We start from the raw sequence: 22,740 nt of genomic DNA, 5'->3' as shown, positions 1-22,740 counted from the left end.
AGTGGTGTGAATGAATGGTCAGTATGTCCATTCACCAATCCAAACGCCGTTTATAGTCACACGGACAGACATGACAATATTCGTTAATTAAGACCTTTTCAGTTTAGGCTGGTTATTGGGGAACGTGAACATTCAAGTTCCCAAAATAAGTGCCCATGAAATAACACTCAAAATGTAAACTGTGATTTACACGAAAATGGTTTTCACGATTTTGGTTTAATTTCAGTAACAAGTCAAAGTCACATTGCGACTGACGGTCAGTCAGAAAGTCTTGGTGTCGAGCCCCATCCGGAGCTTATGACCAGATATTTTATACTGTTTGACAGTTACGGTCTTGTTTCTGTGAGGCGCCCTCTCTGACGAGAGGACGGGTCTGTCTTTTGTATATGCCACTGGTGTTTCCCAGCGCAGTCTTTCTCAGGTCCGAGTCCCTTGGTACTCAAGACCATATTTTACTGTCTCAGATTTGAGACTTCCCTTTTCGTCGCCTCCTACGACTCGCAGGGTGACGATGGAGGTATTCGATTCCGCCTCCACACGGGTGTTCAGCAACATAAGCAGAATATAGCCTTAAATAAAGCTGAGTAGATGATTCTCATGAAAATAACGGTACGCGAACTAGGAGCCCAAAAGCGAAATGACATTTTTTTGTATAACTGATTGTTCTGAATTATTTATTTCAGGAGAATAGAAAGCTATAATGCCTGAAGCCTTTATCTGTAATTAAATAATTTTTACTGAACGCGTATATCACACTGACGGCGCGGTCTACGGCATGAAATGTCTTCGCTCGCTCGAACACTGGGATTGTGGGTTCGAAACCCACTCAATGCAGTCTTTTTGCTTTTATTCTGTGTTCGTGTTATAGGCTTTCCAAGTGGCAGTCTTTTCTTATGCTTAATTCATTTACAAAAGTGAAGTGTTTATTAATATTTTCTTCTCGAGCCTCACCAATGGTTCGGTAGGGGTGAATACTTTTCCCGTCTGCTGTGTAATGGAGAGCATAAGACTTCGTTTTTCGGGGCAGCACAACTGAAATAGCACGAAATATTGAGAGAGCACTGCAACAAACATCCAAAGCACATGAAGAGTCATGGCTCTAACACACACTTTAAAAAGTCTAGGGGTAACGTTCCGACCTCATGACTCAAGGTACGCGGGTTCAAACCTGGCGGAGGTCGTCGAATTTTTAAGGGCGGAAAAATTCAGGGAACAAGTCCTCCGGGAGGGATTTTAAGCCGTGGGTCCCATGTCGTAGATTTACGGCACGTAAAAGATCCTCATATCTCTAGGAGACCTCTGAGCAAAATTATTAGGTAAAAAGTTTCCCGCCCAAGTAGTTTCCAATGCCTCCGTTAGATGGGTAAGCATCGGGTACCGCAGCCAGCCTAGCTGGCTGAACGGGGCTGATTGCGAACACCAGTATCGGCAGGGTATGGAGACTGGTAGACTATTAAAGGGGGACGTACACTAGACTATTAGTCGCGGTGCATGGGGAAATCCGCCCCTTCCAATAATAATAATAATAATAATAATAATAACACTTTCCTGATAATTAACTAGTCAAATGCGACATAAATTAGAAGATTAAGGATTGTGTGCACATGGGTACGGCGTTTTGAAATGTGTTATCAGTATAAAAAATGCATGCAGGATGATTTCAATAGTCCTGAAACACCTCTGTAGTGCAGGAAGGGAAGTAAAAGTTTAGAGTAAATTTTGGTTGAACCAGCAGTGAAGACCGTGATTGAGAACACTAGTCTGTGTGTGATAGTGATTTGTAAAGTGTGGTCGCGAGTCTTGTGGGAAAGTGTTCAATAAATTCGATTACCATTTCAAACCCCTTCTACAGTTATGCTCAGTCACGTGATAATATGTGTAGATGGCGTAACAGATACATCACCATATTCAAGACAATCATGGAACTGATGAAACTGTATCAAAAACATGAAGAGAAATGTCGCAAGAAGGACTTCAGTCCTAATAGAAAATACTTATGTAAAAGCGATTGTATTGGAGCATAACACGTGTTTAACTATTGTGTGATCACATAACGGAAACATTACAAGAACCCTTCTCTCTGTATATACAAGTAATGTAACGTACTTTCCGCGTCAGTTGCAATAGCTGAGAAGTTCGCGGGAACGAAGGCGAAAGCGACACTTGACTGTAACAGCACGCATGCGCAATTTGGAGTAAGCATTACACAAGATGCCTTATAAGAACAAATTCTACTACGGCGATAATGGAGTAATTAATATATTTACGTGCAGGGAGTTAATATTTTTTCTTTTTTTTCCTGTGGCGCTACAGCCCCAATTTGGGCCTAGTCCTACCTCCATGAAACTCTCCGTTTCACTTCGGTTTACTAGATCTTTCACATACGGTAGGACTCCTTGGGCGAGTGATCAACTCGTCGCAAGGCCTCTACCTGTAGACAAACACAGAAGAACGCAGACAAACATCCATGCCCTGAGTGGGATTCAAACCCACGATCCCGACTTCCGAGCGAGCGAAGACAGTGCATGCCTTAGACCTCTCGGCTACCGTGACCGGCAGGGAGTTAATATAATTTTTGCAAATAATTGGACCTACTTACCTGTCTTGATTACTTTTTGTCCTTCCGTCAGTGATGTACGCGTCTGTCACTATGACTGGGGTAATTTTCATCAAGTCTTAATGGACCGACTGTTAAACAAGTTAATAGCTTTTAATTACTTACCCACAAACAAAATCTTACGTCTCAAATATTCCAAAGATTTATTTGAATGCTTAGCCAGGTCTTAGCCACCCGAATAACGAGGCATAAGTTGCAATCCATTTCTAGCATCTCATGTGGCCGTCGATTCAAATATTATGAGATCATTCGATCAGCCAACGGGTCCTACCGCTTGTCTTACCGATATATTAGTGGGGACACAGCCTTACATATGTGTTAATTTGTCCTTAAGGTTCATCTGGCTTTTCTGAAACTACGCCACTATTAGTATCTGTGACGAGAAACCTTCTAGGTGTGTTGCGGCCTGATAACTGTACATATTGTCACGAGTTAGGGGTGTGATTATAGACGGAGTGTGGATCTGTGCCTGGATATGTTGATCACTTGTGTACACAACTCAGAACTACGCTTTACAGTACACTATTACACACAAAGACTAGTCTCCACTAGCCGTTTCCTGGTTACGGCTTCTACCAAGGGGGATTTTTCAGCTTTGCGCGCTCATGACCTCTTGTCACAGCCGCCCGTGCAGAACTCTTGTCAATTGACAACTCAACTAACTGGATCCCAGGCTGGCAGCCATTACACACCAACCTCCTAGTCTTCTCTCCACAGGCGGACTTTCAACTGAACTGCCAACAGAACTTTCTCACTCACCAACCTGCTACTTCACTTCACTTCACTTCACTTCACTTCACTTCACTTCACTTCACTCAACTGAACTGTAACGCCAATTGTATTTAAGATAACTCCTCGGCACTGACCACATAGAAAACAAGCCTTTCTTTCTTGTTTTAGAGCCGTGCTTGCCACACCGTTGCATGGGAACGGTCGCGGCGAGGACTACGTAGAAAGACCGTTCTTTTATTGTTGCGGTGCACGTATTTTGCGGGTGTTACGCAGCAACGGCCTCTGTTTACAGAGTCACTGCTTAGCAACGGGTCTATAAGCCACATTAAAATAGTTCCAATAAGAAGTACGTAAAGTATAAAGTCCTTCAGTAGGGCTAATGGCTGACAGTGAATTACGTCGTACAGGACACTATATATGTTCAGTTTTGGATCACAGTTAATAAAAATGTGGATATAATTCCTTGTGCACTCTTCTGTGATGTCTTTCTTTTTATATATTCGCTTAGTGGGGAGTGGATCCCCAACTGGGTCCGCTCGGCACGGCGGCCACTGATGTGCCTATTGTAGCCTGCCCCGGGTGATTATGATAATGGAGAATTTGGTGGAATGAAGATTGGCAAGGGAAACCGAAGTACTCGGATAAAACCCGCCCCATCGCCACTTTGTCCACCACAAATCCCACTTGACCAGACCCGGGATCGAACCCGGGAAGCCAGCGACTAACCACTTGAGCTATGGCGCGGCCTTCCTGTTATTTCTTACTTCAGTCAAAGCTGATATAGCTGGGATGGTTAGTGCATGGATTCCCAAAACGGCGAATCGCGTTACATTCCAGATCAGGTCTTGTGGGATCAGTGGTGGGCAAAGTGGTACTGTGGTGGGCTTTGTACCTGTACCTCGGTTTCCCCTACCAATTCTAATTCCACCTATTGCCCTACATTCATCATATCATCTGGGGCTGGTACAGTAGGCCAAATAGTGCTCGACGTACCGAGTGAACTCAGTCTAACACCATTTTATAGTAATAATAATAATAATAATAATAATAATAATAATAATAATGACATGGTAATAATAATAATACGGTAAAAGATAAAGTTACCCCTGTACTTAACCCATTAAGCACCACAACATGAAGACAGATGGGGGAGTATATGTAGAGATCCACGTATTCTCGGCCTTAGCGCTAGTTTGAGGTAAATGATCAGCTTCACGCCACGGCCGCTTTATATCCGGGGAAATATGCTTCGTTATGCGTTGGATAGGAGACTCGGTAGGCCCCAGATCAGGTCTGAAAGTTGTGGAGAGGAGAAAATAATTGCCCTTACCGGGGTTCAAACTCCGACCCCTCTGCCGTCCACCCAATAGCCAGTTGCCATACCGACTGCGCTATCTGGGCTCCCCAGTAATAATAACAACCAAAACAGATATATCGTATTCACATTTCTTAATCATTCTGTAACTGCAGTAGGGGAACAGAGCTCAATACGAAAATGGCTAACATACTCGTATTGTAATGTTTTATTTTATTGAAGCTTGGCGTGCCACCCGATTTTATTCAGGTTATGGAAGCTTATCTAAGCACACAGACGAGAAACATCTACTATTTTAGATGGCCTATGACCCGGATTAAAGTTTCAATTCAGCCAGTCTGCTCTGCAGAGCTTCGAAATCTGGATTTGCCGTTCCCTGCGATTTTACTAGACCGGCCTCTAAATTCATACTGTGCCTCATGACAGCCATTTATGGAGTCTGATAAACACGTAACGGGTTTGATATCTTGTGTGCTGCAGCCGGCCGAACTGCTGAATTGGTTCGTATGAGAGAGTACGTCACTGAACATGTCAACAGTTGCGTACCCAAAACTTCAGGGATCCAACTCGTTTGTGGTTTCTTTCACTGAAGTTTTCTGTTCTCTAAGGAGCCGGGATAGCGACTGGCTACGGCCTGGACGACCGAGGGTCAGAGTTCGAGTCCCGGTAAGGCGAAGAATTTTCTCTTCTCCACGTCGTCCGGACTGGCTCTGGGATTCACCCAACCTCATGTCCAATGGGTACCGGGGGCTCTTTCCACGGGGGTAAAGCGGCCGGAGCGTGAAGCTGACCACTCACCTCCAGCTAGTGCCGAGGTCAAGAAAATGTGGATCTATAAACCCACTCCGCTATACGCCTTCATGGCTCTCTATGGTTTTCCTCCGTCCTTCCAGCAAATTGCCGAAATAGGGATTTGATTAGGCTACTACTGCTTCCTTTCAAATCCTTTGTAGTTCATCATCCGTCAGCCATGTACAATCAAGCTCGACATTCTGACAGCAGCACCAGGATAAGAAGAACATTTGTCTCAGCAAGAACACTACCACTTCGACCTCACAACCCCGTCAAACCAGAGGCAACATTCTTATAAGAATGTACATAATGTAAACTAGACCGACCAACGTACCTGGGAAACAATATGCCCTTACATATATTGTCGTTTTCATTTTAATAATTGTACGTATTATTTCAGCTTTGATTTGACATCTAACTGGATGCATAATACTCGTAATTCATGCAGTCTCAACCCAATTATTTTTCAAACAGCGCATGATCCCGAGTGTCTTGATACAAGTGTGGTATTGCATAGTGCATAGAGTAGACATCCCATAATATGGATCCATATTGGGTATTAGAATTTCAGCACCTTAACACAAACCGCCACCTGATGATGGCCCAATTAGGATCGAAATGCGTCGTGCCTCTAAGGTTTATGACTTTAATGTAAACATTCATGTGTATACCTCTTAAAGAATTGTTGTGTTGAAGGAAACATCTTTATGCCAATCTAAGCTCCATATTTTGTGTTCTGAGAGCGCCGAAAAATAAACCAGAAAAATACAAATGTTAGGATACGTCAGTGGGACTCAGTGCAAATTCGTGGATCTATGAGACGCGAATGTGAAAACAAAATTTTAAAACCACCCTGCTTTACTTTTCTTTATATCAAGAGAAATACAAATGTATTCCTCCAGAAAAGAAATTATGTCATATTAAACATATATTTCCTAAATTCTGCGGCAATATATTCGGAAAAAAAATATTAGTTATTGGACAAGTGAATTTGACACCTGGTAAAGCGCCCCCACCCAAAACCAAATAGCGTTTTGTATACGTCCTCAGTAGTCTCCGGATTTGGTCCCGTCTAACTGTATCGAATACCGGATGATTTGGAGAGGGAACTATTTTCATCTGCCTGAAGACATTAAGAGAAACGTAACCTTGGCAGAATTACTCGAATTACTTTCGCAAAATGATTTCCAGCATTTTCCAGACATGTCGATGGCAGTATAGACCAGAGGACCACATTCACTAAGAAAGACAGGAACTTTTTAAAGGGAATAAATGTTACAATTATTGTGTTTCTGGACATTATCCATATATTTTTTATTTAAAACATACGGCGTTTCGGAGACTGGTTCTGTCTCCGTATTTAAAGTGGAACCCATTCAGTTGGGCCCAATAATCCTTCACCAGCACCAACAGAAGATAGGTTACATAAACCAAGCACAACACGAACATCTACGAGAGTTAAGACAAATATTAAAAACATAAAAATATCCACACACATATGAGGCCAGCACCTATGTCCATGTACTGTTTCGCGGCTATTTTTGTTATAATCAGATTACTATCAGAATAGAAGCCAACACTATAGAGACAAACTCTCTGTTTGGTACCAACATAAAGAATAGAAATTTCCCATTTAATCTACACTGGACGGAGTTGTAGTTTTGTGCTTTCTGCTGCAATAGTGGGAGTCCAGATGGGAGAGATGTGCAAGCTGGGTTGACTGATCGGATGGTCTGCCAGAGACACGTGGATGGATTCCTTGCATTCCCTATGTGGTATCTGCTTCAATCTGCAACATATTTTGTGACCTTCTTCAAATGCATGTTGGGCTATTTTTTAATCATCGTTATTTGACTATTCGTTAAGCACATTTCTTTGATGTAATCTGTGTTCTTTCTTAGTCATTAATATCTCTTACTTAGCCGTAATATTTTGTCCTAAATTACAATTTTCTCCTTCCTTTCTAGCTCTACAATTCCCTTTGTAACTTGGGACTCTCTGCCTATGTCGCCTCCTTTCTTTCACCCCGATTCGAGCTACCCACTGTCCTCTTTTCCTATCAAGTTCCCGCACTGCTATCTTGTGTCACTTCGTGGCATGTCTTAGTTTTCCAACTTTTTATTCCAGGTCTGCCTCATACAGCGCCCTCGTCATTTCCTCTCCTGCCACGTCTTATTTTCATTTCATTTCCTGTCCTGTCACGTTTTATATTATTTCTTTGATTCGTACTGCGACATGGCTGTCTTCGTTCAATGTTTGTTTGGTTCATGTTCTTTACCATTTTACGTTCCGTCCCTTCTTATCTTATTTCCTATTGTCTCTTATTGTCTCCTTTTTGTATCGTTGCGTTTCCTATTTACATATTATTCTTTGTTTTATCCTATGTTACTTCCTGCCATATCGTAGTCTTGTTTTATCTCGTTCTGTGTTACGCCTACGAGACTTTACATTTCGTGTCGGTGTGTTGTTTTTTTGGGGGGGACCCTCATTTTTATCTTCTCTCCTTCCCGCTCCATCCAGAATTATCTGGTTTCTATTTATTTTTACTTTCCCCGTTGTTCAGTAGTGTCTTCTCGTCGCATTTGCCTTCTCTCTTTCGTCTTCTTTTTATTTCCTGTCCTGTGTGAAATCTCTGCATCCTGTGTTTTCCACGTTTGGATTTGTTTTTCATGTTAACGTATTGTTTTTATTTTCTGTCCTTTATGGCTTGTCCTCTCCATTATAGAATCCTGTCGCCCTGTTTTCTCTGTTTGCCACCCCCGTACATGCATGCATGTGTCTGTTGCGCCCCACAGGTTGGTACGGCCGGGCAGGTGCGGGGTTGAGCGTAGCTGCTGGAAGTTCTGGAGCTCACTATCTCTCTCTCAGTCCCTCTCTGTCCCTCCCCCACACGCATGTGTGTTGCGCCTTCCCCATGACACTGGCAGAGGTCGCAGTTGTCTTTGCGGGTTGCTGGTGTCGTGTTGTGTTTTGTGCGGCCGTCCCATGGTTTGTATAGCTACGTACCACTAGTGTACCGCCCACTTTAACTGCTGGACGTTGAAGTAGCAACTTCTGTGTTTCCAAATAGTGTTAAAGACTCTAGGGTTCGAGACCCAGTACGGTTAGAAGTGTTTTGTTAAGTCCATGATTTCACTCGTGTGAGTGCGTGATTTGGTGCTTTCCTGGTTGTATGCGTGTTGCGGTAAGTGCTCTTTCTATGTGCAAACAAATCTCTGGGGCTGTGACAAGCCTCATGTTGTAAGCAGAAATGTATAAATGTCCTGTCGAACAACGTTCATTCTGTCACCAGTTTCCGCAAAGTGGGCGGCTTATTCCTGCACGTATGGCCTGTTTTTAGAACCTCTGATACTTCAACATATGTTTAAACTTCTGTACTTTGCGGTAATGTACATAGCGCATGCATGTAATTTTGTCTGATTTATCCATTGGCAGCTCAAATGCTTATTAAGCATTACAATTATTGTTATATGCAACAACATATGACTAAAGATTAGTCAAATTGGCACAGAATAATGGCGGATATAACAGTTTCGTAACGTTGAGCCCTGGGGGTATAATTATTAGTTATATTTTATTTTTTTATTGCTCATTTCTTCAGAATTTGCGGCTAAGCGCCCTTGTGCGTTACGCTGCTGGTTGCTGTGTAACGGGGATGCTGGCTGGAATGCAAGTAGTGGTTAGGTGCTGTTCGAATGACAAGTGTATGTGCTGAAATTTATGGCCCACTTTGCAGAAAACGGCGGGAGAATATACCGTACGTTGTGACGCTAAATATTTGTGAATTTATATCGACTCTGCACAATGTGCTGCAGCGGTATAAAATTCTGTACCCAGAAATTCCCAGATCCATCAGTCCATCTATTCTGAAACATTCTCTCACAGATTGTCAACCGTTTTTTTTTTATTTGTCACTGTATCGCTTTCAGAATGATTTACCAGTTATACGGTCCACGTATTGTTCTTATTTCCGTTGCTCAAACCAAGCGAATATGTGATCGAGACCAGTTCATGTGTTTCATTAGCTGTAACAGAAAATAATATCGTAGATCCAGCTTCATTATTATGTGACCTTGACTTCTTATTTTCGTAAGGTCTCTGTGTATTAGTGATACACAGGCCAAAATGTCTACTTTCCGCCAAATTAACCGAATTTCACAATCTGCAGAGCTCTATACTAGTTAAAGGCAGTGTTATATTATGTTCGAATGTTCCCATGCCTCACATACACTGGGTTATTCTCTTCTTTTATTGCTAGTGGGGTGGGACTAAGTTCCTTGTACTGCGGCCAATTCTGGCCTATTTTACCAGCCCAAGATGATAGGTAACTGTGATTGGGTAGCAACTGGTGGAATGAAGATTGGCAGGGGAAACCGAAGTACTCGGAGAAAACCTGCCCCAGCGCCACTTTGTCCACCACAAATCCCGCTTGACCAGACCCGGGATCGAACCCGGGGCGCCGTAGTGGGAAGCCAGCGACTAACCGCTTGACCTATGACGCTGCCCCTTATTCTCTTTTACTTCATGTCATAACATAAGGCGCAAATAAACATACGGAATCCGTCCGAAAAATGATAAAACCTTTTTAAAGGAATGAGGCGTTAATTCCTTTATTATGCTGTTTATGTTTATCTGAGATACGTAAATAAGCAATGGCGATATATATTTGTTTCTTGTCTCTCGCAATTAGAATTTAGAACTATCACTTTTAATTCCATCCGTGTGTGCCAGGCGTTAAAATGTTATGTACTTAAAGTGTTAGATCAGATTTTAAAAACACCTGCCGTTCCTGATTATCTCGCATTCTTGAAATGGCCCTCACAGGCAGGCTTACGTGGTATGACAATAAAGTTCGCGAACTCGTAGAGGTAGAAATGCTACATATCCCGTTGATGAATATCACTGTGGTCGCCTTCAAAGCACTCCCCTTGGGAAGCTATGCACCGATCCCAGCTCCTAGTCCACCCTTCAAAACAATTTTGGAACTGGTTTTGTGGAGTGACCTTCAGAGCTGCCGTCGTATTATTCCTGATGTCATCAATGTCATCAAAATGCCTTCTTGCAATATTTATTTTATCTTCGGGAACAGAAAAAAAGGTAATTTTTGGCTAGATCCGGTGAGTAGGGAGGGTGTTCCTGCACAGTTATTTGTTTACTAGCAAAGAACTCCCTCACAGACTGAGTTCTTCGGTGAGCTCCTTTGAAACCATTTTCGTACACACCTTCCTCATAGAAAGGTCTTCAGTTAAGATTTTCCTGTTTCTCTGTCGATGTTCGCTTGTTCTGCTCTGCTCTTACGGCAAGAACCAATTAATGTGTACCAGTATCCGTCTGTCTCTACCCGAAGATAGACAGTTATTGGGCGTCTGGTTTCTTCATTCAGGGCGCCAACTGACGCTCCCTTGGATTAAAAGCAAGGGCGATGGTTTGCAGTGGTGTGTCCTGGTATAGAATACATGGAACCATATCAGAATATTTTATTAGCTGCGATAATTGTGAAATCATAGCTTTAAAACACCTTGTCCAGCGGTGAATCTATCGTCTTTCCTTGCCTAGCAAATTCGGGGTTGAAGAGACGCAGTAGCGAGCGAAGTGCAGTGTGCATAGACGCATAGCGAAGCATATTCTGTTTGCACTCTGGTTTCGTGTTCTCTGGCGACGCTATGCTAGTCGGACGGGAGCATTTGACTTCCGCTCGCCTGTAGGCCTACTCTGACTGCAGCAAGTAACTCGTCCAATGCATCCTTGGTTCTTTCCTTGCCTACTGCGTCTTTATATTATTTTATTGCAAATGAAAATCCAAATTTGTTTGGTGCAGTTCTGATCACAAATCATACAGCACTGAGTGTTAAGAAAGAAGTGCTTAAGTATTCCATATTACCCCCGTACGCTCTATCTTCTTCTAATGTTCAATTCGCGATCATTCCTTGTTACCAACGCATTTTTTTTATTGTTAGTGGGGTGGGACTAAGTCCCTTGTACTGCGGCCACTTCTGGCCTATTGTACCAGCCCCAGATGATAGGTGAGGGTGCTTGTGGAGCAATTGGTGGAATGAAGATTGGCAGGGAAACCGAAGTACTCGGAGAAAACCTACCCCAGCGCCACATTGTCCACCACAAATCCCACTTAACCAGACCCGGGATCGAACCCGGGCTGCCGCCGTGTGAAGCCAGCGACTAACCGCTTGAGCTGTGGCGCGGCCCTTTACCAAAGCATAGCCGCACATTGTTACGCATGTTCTCAAACGCAACAAATTTGCGAATCCTTAGAAATAAATATATCTTATTTCTAGCTAAAGATCCGCAGATGGCTCTACCATATATATGTAAATATTAAATAAAAATCACTTAATATTCACTCTGTAAAGAACGGGAAGAAAGTAGAACTTCCTACGTGATGTGTATACTTAAACACTGCCACCTGGCCGTACTCTGCGTAATTAGTAACAACAATAGCTTAAACCAACCACAAAATTATTCCTCGTACGCTTTTTTGTACATTAGAGGCGCTTGATTAGGCGAATATTTTTCATTGCCTGAACTAAGCATAAATTTCCTAACTCCATGAATACTTAGAAATATTGCAGCTGGGCCGTGGCAATTGCTCAGGCGGTTAGTCGCAGACTTCCCGCCGCGGAGGCCAGTGTTCAATCCCAGTTCAAGTCATGTGGGATTTTTGGTGAACAAAGTGACATTGGGGCAGGCTTCCTCCGAGCATTTCGGTTTCCCCTGCCAATTCTCATTCCACCGACTGCTCCATGCTCATCTGTCATCCGTGGCTGGTGCGGTAGGCCCATTAATGCCGACGTGCCAAGTGGACTCAGTCTCACCTTATCTCAAGAATCTAAGAAGCTATTGCAGCAATTTGTACGGCCGTGATCACAGAGGCGAAGCTTCCGGTGTCCGAAATATAAACACCCTGTGGCTAATAGTACAGTTTGTTCGAAAATGGGTGCAACCCACTGATGAAATATTTTGTTTTGTTTGAATTCGTTAACTCCGGGAACGTTGCACTCTCTTCAGTAAAAAGCATCACAATGAATGCCCTGTAACACTGTTCGCGTATTCATTTAGACCCATATGAGGATCATGGTGGCCATCAAATTCAAGAATTACATTGTCAGTTTGTTCAACGGGTTGCATTTCTCTTTTTAACAGGCTGCAACACAGGAAGACCTATATATACTTCCTGTCAAATTTTACAGACATCTCCACTTATGGTAGTCAGGAGGTATATTGGTCATCTCATCCATCTGTGTGCCAATAGTGTGAGGAAGTTAATTGCACAACAGATTTGTTGAAGTTTAAAACTGACAATAGAACGCCGGTTATCCGAATTACCAGTGTAGCGAATGATCAGACTAAGGATTTTTTTTTATTATTGTTATGAGTATGAGTATGAATATGAGTAATAAGTATAAATGGCTCACAGTTGGCTAAGGAATGCGAACTGCTGTCTTCACTCGGCGAGACAACCACGTGCTCGTCGTTTCTATTAATTCCATTGAAAATACCAATTTATGACGTACTTAATCCGTTCCTCTTGTACCTTGTGGTTGCTTTCTTTCATTTTCATCATATTACAGACGGTAGGACTCCTTGGACGAGTGATCAGCTCATCGCAGGGCCTCTACATAAACACAAACACAAAATAAACCCATAAACACACCAAACATCCATGCCTTCTGTGGGATGAGAACCAACGATCCCAGCGTCCGAGAGAGCGAAGACAGTTCATGCCTTAGACTGCTCGGCTAACCTGACCGACTCATATTTGTAACTACGTTAGTTTATAACTTAGGTTTTTATTATTTTATTATTACAGTTTATTATAATAGTGTTTTTCCTTGATAACAGTTTAATAGAATTATCCGAACTGTCGATCATCCGGGCCACATCCGTCACTATTTAATTAGGATAATCGGAGTTCTCTGTTTAAAAGTAAATTCATCTGTTGAAAGAAATGTAGGAATGTCGTATACTTGTCCGTATGGTGTTTAGTGTCGAGAACTGCTGATCATAGGCAACTTCTTGAGAAGCTAGTGATCTCAACCAGTCAATTTTTTGCCTTTTATGGGACCCGAACTTTCTTCAGAACAGTCAGGCTTGAACCCCTATCCTGAACCGTGAATATTTTACTGCTTTGGGTCTGTACTGAAAGGTGTCAAGTGAAGTCAGGGCTGTGTCGTGTGGGTTGAGTTTATGTCTGATCCACTTCACCCGAATGGCGATAAGTTGAGAGTGTCCATATAAGCCCTGTTCAAATTGTGTTCTTTGGGGATTAATGCCAAGTACACTTTGACGGGTCGACCTTGAAGATGGAGAAAAAAATTGCTTCCGAAATATTCTTATCCACTGGCCCACTTTTCACCACCTCCAAGACTGCACGGTGTGAACATCAGAAACAATTATAATATTGTGACGTGATTCCCGGAAGCCGAAACAGTGAAGTCAGAATAGACGTTCATTGCTAGGCAACGACTCGGTAACTACATTCCCTCGGCAACAAATACGCAGACAACAATCGAGTAAGTTGCTATGAAACGGCGCTGTAAACACGCCTTCCCAGCATAATAGAGGCTGTGTTTTCTGCGTGGTTCAGTTGAGAAGAATAGAGTTGAGTTTCGAGACACCAGCTTGTCGGAATATGAGCTTCGGAGCAGAGGAATTGAGTTGAGTGGAGTCTACGAAATTGGCAACTGCAGAATAATGTCAGGAAAGGAATTACGCTATGAAAAGAAGACTTCATGTGTGATTTGAAGTGACAGTGGGACTGTTATAAATGCGTTGCCAGGATACCACTGGTGAAGACTGAGAAACTTAGTGCGTGTGCAACGGTGAACTGCAAAGTGTGTAGATCAGCGATAGCGCTGTAATTGTCTTTACTCCCGAGTTGTGAATGTATAAGGTGTCAGTAAATCCAATTATCCAATCCAAAACCCATCTTATAAGTCACGCAACAACCCCCCTACACGTGATAACATGAAGGCTCCCGTTCCTGAAGACTTGGAGACTTACAATGGAGCCTGTAGCGGGACCGTGGCTTTGTGAGATGCGAAAGTACGGAGTTCACTAGTGGAAAAGTCGGGATTATTCTGGCTGGGCTTCGATCGTAGCCCATCGGCTGCGGAAAAGCGACAACTTACCTTACATGTATGACCGAAAGTAATTACTATAATCATGTCTAGTTCAAAGCGAAGGGGAAATAATGGTGGGTAAAAGTGTAAAAGTAAAGCGATCCCTATACCAGGCCTTGAAGGCCCATAGGGTTGTGAGACGTTGAGGGTCCCACATTATCTAGACAATTGGCTCAAAGATGGTGGTAAGGTTGTCAGCCTTACGCCTTACGGGCGTATACAAAAATGCCAAAAATTTTAATCCGAAGTTTCCTACTTACGACACCGTGTTGGCTGATGATACGATTTTCCGTTGAGGGGGGCGAGGGGTGAAGCCCAGCTGAGTGTCTGAAGGCATTCTGTTTATTTATCGGCGCTGTATCAACCCCAGACGAGACTTAAATTCGGAAAGATACAGTGCTCTGTTTTAAGGTATAATTGAATCATTATGCCTAAGAGAATGAGGAATCTCACTAAGTCTTTTCAGACTCGAAGATGAAGTCTCCGAAACGCGAAGAGATAATTTGAAATATTCAACCGAAATGATCACATGCTATGAACGAACACGTCATGATAGCCTGTGTCCTCTCCGTTGAATGAGAGGATCTCCAGGATGCAAAATAAGAACGCTGTTCATTGCATAGCCATCCTTGTTGTGTTTGTATTTGACCCAAGAGAGATCCGAACACGGTACGTCCCGAATGTCGGGCACACGCATCTGTACCGAGGTGATCTCTTTGAGTTTACGATTCAGAGCAAATTGGAGTTGTATCGGAGCAGTAATCAAGCGCCGTTTTGTATACACTAAACAAGTTTCATTACAAGTTTGAATGTCCGTCTCATGTCTCAATGGTAATAGAGCTCGCATTTAAACTTCGCCGGATTGAATCATTTGCAGAGGACTCTCAGCACTGGGGGAAGGGGGGGGCGAGCGAAACATGCGCCTTACGCTCCCAACTGCGAGAGGACTAACAAGCTGGCTGGGGACCGCGTTCTGCTCTGCACAGAATCAGCTTGTGTTAAGACTCCATGTTCGTGTTTTGGGAACCTCAAAATATGGCAGTAATCATACTATAGTCCCACCTATCGGTTTTGTGGAAAACCAAAGTAAAAGCTCACGGATACTTTTATTTTGAACTGTGTAAATATTGTGACATGACGCCCGAAAGCCGGAATAGTGAAGTCAGAACAGACGTTCATTGCTAGGCAACGACTCTGTAAACATATTTCCACGGCAACTAATACGCAAGCAACGATCGAATAACTTCCTGTGCTATGCAATGGCACTATACACTCGTGTTATCCCGTCGCGCGACAGTGGCACGACGTTAGAGAAATGACTTCAAGAAGGAAACTCCCCAGGGAACCTTCGGATGCCGGAGAAAGGACTTGGCGCCACGGTCTCGTACCAGCCAGCAAGTCCAGAAGGAGCAACGACGTCAGCGAGTGCAAACACCGCATCAAGAGCTGCTACGTCGATGTAAGAAATTTCCGACGAAAGACCTGATGAAGGATTGGACCTTGTGGAGAGGACGACCACCTCCAAAGCGGAAAAAGAGACTTCAAGCAGAGGAGGGACCGGTAGTGTAGAAGTACCGGCCTTCCAAGGAAGGATGAAAGCGATGGATGAATGGAATACAACTGGATCTTCTGGCGAGCTGAAAGGAAACCGCTCGAGACGAGCTTTGTCTTAAGAGGGGAGCGGATGTAACGNAGCCGAGTCCTAGCATCCTGGTCGCTATGCAAAGCGAGTCAACAGCGATGACGTCACCAATGGTACCGCGGGTTGCTAGGCAGCGCGGGTAAACAGGATTGCGAGAGACGACGGTAGTAACAGCGGTTACTACCGCTAGCGTTGCTGGCAACAGCGCCAGGCAACAAGGGTGCTTATTACGTGGCCGTTTTCTGTATTGTCCGATCGAGGCTACATGAGGAGCACCGAAGGCTATTCACAGTTAGTCCTCGAGCTACCTCCGAGTTAGTTCCGAGTTAGCCAGCAACCAGTTAGTTGTATTCTGGCATTTGGAGTGTAGTATTTGTGATACTGCAGATAGCAGTAATTGTGAATCTGTAATTTGGGTGATTGTAAGTGCGAATGTGAAATAAAATTCGCTATACCAAATACGGCGTGAAGTTATTTGTCGCGTTATACACCCAATACTCAAAAATTGAGAGGCTGTGTTTTCTGCGTGGTCCTTGCGAAGTTGTTTTAGCAAGAGTTCAGTTGAGAAGAATGGAGTTGAGTTACGAGACGCCAGTCTACCATGATATGAGCTTGGGAGCAGAGGAACTGAATTGAGTCGAGTTTTCGGAATTGGCATTTGCAGAATAATGGAAAGAAAAAATTAGGTTGGGAAATGAAGACTTCATGTGTGACTTGAAGTGACAGTGAGACTGCTATAAATCCGTTGCCAGGAGATGACTAGTGAAGACTGAGAACGCTAGTGCGTGTGCAGCGGTGAACTGTAAAGTGTGTAGATCAGCGATAGCGCTGTATTGCCTGTAGTCCCGAGTTGTGTGTGTATAAGGTGTCAGTAAATCCATTCATCCATTCTTATAAATCGCCCCCAAACCATCAACAAGTTACAGTATTGTTCGAAAATTTTATAATTTGAGTGAGTTTTATTCTGGCTACGGGTATATGCGTTAACAGTTGAAAGCAAGAAAAAGATTACAGTATACCAATATATTGTGTTTCGATAGACGGTCGAATTTCTCTCGATTTAAATATGTAAAGACTTTTTTCATGGTGGTATTCATTTTGAACGAATTGAACACTTCGTTGCCTACTTTAAGGGCGTAACTACAGGTAAGCTTACCTGTATATCCGAGCAACAACCGGAAATATCATAACCCAAACCAATCCGTGACTTCTTGACTTCAGCGGCGTTTTCATTTTGTTACTTTGACAGTACGGGCGTATTTCTCGTCTGCCGTGATCAGGTTACTGTTGGTTTGCGACCTGATCGCATTCCTCTATGTACGTACTCTATGTCTTCCGTTGGTTCGATTCCCGATGAGGTCACTGGATTTTTTAATTGACCTAATCCTTTCAGCCGCACTATGGCCCCGCGGGTCGACTCAGCCTCTAAAGGATATGAATACCAGAACTATTGGGGGGGGGGTATAGGGCTGCCGGCGCGTAAGGCTGACAACCTCACCGTCGTCTGTGAGCTGATTGTCTAGGAAATATGGGAGCCTCGGCGCCTCACTACCTTATGGGCCCCCACGGCCTGTTGCAGGGATAGCTTCACCTTACTTTTACTCAATATTGACCCTTTTCTATTCTAATCAGTGGCACATGCATTAATTTATTCATTTCTACTGTAAATTTACATCATTTCGGAAGTAACGACTCAACTAGAAGGCGAATGATGTTGTGTCCGAATGAATTTACTGATGTTTAACACCCTGAGTATGAAGATCGTGTAATTTCAGACTGACAGATGCCTACTTTCTGCCTCACCAATATTCGACAGCTTGGTTTGGAAGTAACGAACTTCATGAATCTGACTCCCTCTTAAGGAGCCGCCAGTTGTGCAGCTGCTCAAGAAGATCGCAACGTTTTATGAGACCAAAACTTTCATTACCGTGTTCACGTGAGCCCTACACCGGTCCCTATGCTGACCCAGATCAATCCAGCCCATATCATCCCATCCTGTCTCTCTAAGCTCTATTTTAATATATGCACCCACCTACGTCTTGGTCTTCCCAGTGGTCTTTTTCCTTCTGGCATTCCCACCAATATCCTATATGCATTCCATTACTCCCCCATTCGCGCTACATTCTACGCCCATCTCATCCTCCTTGACTTGATTATTCTAATTACACTTGGAGAAGAGTACACATTATGAAACTCCTCATTATGCAGTTTTCTCCAACCTTCCGTCACCTCATCTCTTTTCAGTCCATATATTTTCCTCAGCACCCTGTTTTCAAACACCTCAGTCTGTGTGCCTCCCTTAATGTCAGAGACCAAGATTCACACCCACACAGAACCACCCCAAAAATTATAGTTTTGTGTGTTCTAATGTTTACATTTTTAGACAGCAAGGGTGAAGGCAAAAGGTTCTGAACTAATTAGTAGTAAACATTATCTGAATTCAGTCTCCTCTTAATTTCCTCCTGAATCGAATTTTGATTTGTTATTGTCGTTCCCAAATATTGGGACTGCGCCAATTTTCAAAGCTTCTATCTGGAAGTAACGCTCTATATTGTAGTCGGATGATTTCGAATCTCATCCATGACAACTCTCTCTCCTGAATGAGGTTTTTCGTGGGTTTTCTCAGTCCCGGGGGGGGGGTAATGCCCGATTTGGCTACAACCGCTTCGTTCCTAATCCTTTTCCAATCCGTCTACCATCCTGCCATCCGCTGCTGTACAGTCTCGACGTCGAGAGATTCGTTAAACACTTCACGGAGAAAACCTCACACTGGTTTCATTGCATTGTTTCGGACACGTGGCCGGCCAGTCTGGACGTGCACGCCATCTCTCACTCTCTGCTGTAATTTCTCTGTCAAGTAGATGCAGAACATGAATATCCTTTGGAGGATCTGCAAGTACATCGCGTTTCTTCATTCGAAGATACTGCTGTATTTTAACAGGTTGGATACCTACCGTTTATTGACAGGATGGCATGTGAAGACTGCCGTATTCTACCATGTGGCGCCGTGTAAATCTTGTGTGAACCGATGTTTCGGAAAAACATAACGCCTCCATCTTCAGGATAGAAAAATCCACGCGTGAAGAACCAGCATGAGCAAGTGGCTGCAGACTGAGTCACCAGTCGACACCAATGAACTGGTACAATAATAGACTCCTTCCACTGATCAGGAAATTTTTCCTTATGCCAAATAGAAGTAACTAACTTATGGATCTTAGAATGTAATATTTCTTCTCCTATTTGAATGAGTTTTGCCGGAATTTGTTCACTACCTGGTAATTTATACCGTTTCAATTTGATATAAGTAGTGCTGGTAAAAATAAATAAAATTACTCATCGACAGAAGACTCGGGAGTTGTATTTGTTGTTGAATGTAATAATGCAGGTTTGAAAGAACTGTCAAGGTTTGTCTGAACGGACAAGTAACCCTTCTGCCCTCCTAAAAGCCATGTGTTTTTCACAGTACGTATTCAGTTTCCAACAGCATTTCCCTATTATCCGACATTCGGATTAAATATAACCTGATTAGCGAGGGTTTAATTATTTATCGTAATCTCCATTACTGCATGCACATCATTGCCCTGGAGCCACTTCAGATTTCCCTGTTTACTCTCATCCAGAAATTTTTTATATCTGATCTATTGCATTCCTGGAACTGAAATCATTAATACTTTATCATGTGGTGCACTTTAAGCTGCTCCTCCTCTGGAACTCATATTCTATACAAAGATTACGGGCTACCGGCGTGACAACTCCAATTTCAAAATCCTACCCTCTTTTTTTTTTTTTTTTTTTTAAGAAATCGGCTGTAGGAATATCTTGAATCCGATTTTCTAACCCCCTTTTTATACTTTACCTCGCTTCTTCCTACCATCTTTTTAGTCTCTCGTATTACTAATTCCTTCTATTTGTTTTACTCGTAATTAATGTTATTGCTGAGATCTGCGCACGCGCGTTAGTCATGTCTTACATACACTTTGTATGCCTGATTCTCTTATTAGTGAACATTAGATAGGCACTCTGACTTTGAGGGCGGGGTGTTTCTTCCCCATATTTTTGACAATGATAGTTTCAAAGGCCAGCAAAGCCTCCTAAGTCTATATATCTGCACTGACTGTAAGCCTATATGCCATTAAATTTCCAGTCTCTTTATTATGACGTAGCACAGTATACAATTATGTTGTAATTTTGCTTCATACAGCGTGTAAACTATTCCATGCCGTTTTTCTTACAATATACGTACAAGTATAATGCTATGATAGTTATACAGTTTTTACATTACATGTTTCGACCAATATTTCTTGACCGTCATCAAGTAATACTCATATTATTTTAACTTAATTAAAATTACAAAAAAATCAAAATTTTTGTAGGCCCGTATGGTTGGAAACATCGAGGCTCCCAATTTTCTAGACAGTCGGTTTACAAATGGCGGTGAGGTTGCCAACTTTTACCACCAGCAAGATTCCTGGTGCTCATTTCTGTTAGAGGCTGAGTCGAACCCAGGGCCATAATGCTGCCGGAAGGATTAGGTTAATTGAAAAATCCATTGACCTCATCGGGAATCGAACCCGCGACCTAGCGGCTTAATCAACTACGCTACCGCGTGCCCCCATTTAGAAACAAAGTAGCTATAGAAACAATTTGAAGGCTGATGTGAATTTGAGAGACTTTCGTATTTCGAATTAGACAAGTTTTTCGGAATACTAGCGCAAAGGTTTATATAATTTACAGTAATTGGTCGTCCATAAGAGAAAACCTACAGTGTGAACAAAAATACGGCCTTTCCCATTTGTAAACGTAGGCCAGTGGAGGGGGAATAACAGAGAGGTTTGAGAGTGACTGCGTCACGTGTATAATTGTGTGAATGTTTAAGTTTAAGGAAAATATTTGCAATTTATCATTGCTTAAGTAACAAATATATCGGTTGCCAAGTCTTGAAATTTATTATTTAAGCCTGTTCAAAGTTCACAGTCTTATTGCGAATTATAGCATTCCTGTTATACAAAAATAATTATTGTTATTTTCTAACTTTTGTATTATGCCTTGCAGCAATTCATAGAACTTATATCTTCTTTGTTTTACACTAGTAACTATGAACCTGTAATACGTACAATTACCCTTCCTGGTCTTAAGAGCAAATCAAATTATTTCCATAGTAAAATTGTATTTGTGGATTTTATTTCTTAGTTTTTTAAGACCGTGGTGATCTTGTTTTTGATACCATGCAGATTTGTGTACAGACATCTATGTTTCGGAGGAACATGACGGTTTCATCTTCAGCGTTGAAGTGTGTAGTTTCATGTTCATGAGGTGGTCTGGTTATGTAGGTAAATCGCATATAGGGTTGTCATGGCAGCAAAGAGGAGGAACCCGGCCAGAGACAGTCCAAAGAAATGCCCAAAACACAGTGGACTGTTCTCACAGGTGAGGAATGGAACAGCGGGGGAAAACGGGTTTTTCAGTCAGCGTGCTGCTTATAAGGGTCGGTTTCTATCCAGTTTTTGTCCCTTTATTCCCATTGGCTCCCACTATGTTTCTTTCTTTATCCCCTCCCCTTGGGTCCCAGCTGCGCTTTACTGTCCAGGAAAATTATTTAATTAATTCCTGGCCAATCTTTGAAACCTGGTACGTATATCATGCCATCTGAACCCATCTCAATGGTGTTCTTCATAAAACCCTTCCACCAGTCTACGTATCTATGTGTCCCTCCTTTCGTTGCTAGGCAACTGTTCGGTAAACACGTACCGCGGCAACGTGTACACAAGTAGCAAAAGAAAAATTGTCGAAAGCATTGCTTTCTGTGCGGTCAGCATCGAATGAAAGAAAGTGTGTTATTACCCGCGCCATAGCTCAAGCGGTTAGTCGCTGGCTTCCCACCGCGGCGGCCCGGGTTCGATCAGGGTCTGGTTAAGTGGAATTTGTGGTGGAGAAAGTGGCGCTGGGGCAGGTTTTCTCTGAGTACTTCGGTTTCCCCTGCCTATCTTCATTCCACCAATTGCTCCACAATCACCCTCACCTATCATCTGGGGCTGGTACAATAGGCCAGAAGTGGCCGCAGTACAAGGGACTTAGTCCCACCCCACTAGCAATAAAAAAAGTATGTTATTGGTTCTTTCCACAAGTACTTGTTTCAAAAGAAGAAATGTTGGCTAATAAATTAATGCAGGTTCATTGAAGTGCAAGTTACAGATAAGATAGATTTACACAAAATTGATCCAATCTTCACATCAAGATATGTACTGTAGTTTAGTGTGAAACAGTATAAATCCGTAAACTGAAGATGATACTCGCTGTGGTTTTGTGTCTATAACATTGACGTATTGTTATGACTGGTGTATGTCGTGTAATGCACGTGAGCATGTGTTTCTAATCAGGAACTTTGTGTTGAGCGTGTGGATCCACAAGATCAGGTGACGGAGGGTGTTATCATCCTCCTTTTCGTTGTCTCTTGCGATGGGCGATGTATATCTCCGGTATACGGTGGTCTGTTGTTGAAGCGGCG

At 42.8% G+C, this 22,740-nt stretch overlaps 1 protein-coding gene across 2 annotated transcripts in view; it reads left to right on the top strand.

The window, feature by feature from the left end:
• Positions 1–22,740, top strand: part of LOC111870344 (chaoptin) — a 568,027-nt gene that overhangs the window by 134,738 nt on the left and 410,549 nt on the right. The window contains exon 1 of one of the 2 annotated variants that reach the window (XM_023862544.2): positions 8,408–8,640. The exons of the other annotated variant lie outside the window; for it this stretch is intronic. The gene's annotated coding sequence lies outside the window, so the exon portion shown is untranslated. Of the gene's footprint in view, positions 1–8,407; positions 8,641–22,740 lie in introns of those variants that run through there. 2 annotated transcript variants of the gene reach the window in all.

This window comes from Cryptotermes secundus, unplaced genomic scaffold (assembly GCF_002891405.2).
Source record: "Cryptotermes secundus unplaced genomic scaffold, Csec_1.0 scaffold391, whole genome shotgun sequence".
In the NCBI taxonomy this organism is placed as follows: Eukaryota; Metazoa; Arthropoda; class Insecta; order Blattodea; family Kalotermitidae; genus Cryptotermes; species Cryptotermes secundus.
This window is presented reverse-complemented; position numbering and strand designations above follow the sequence as displayed.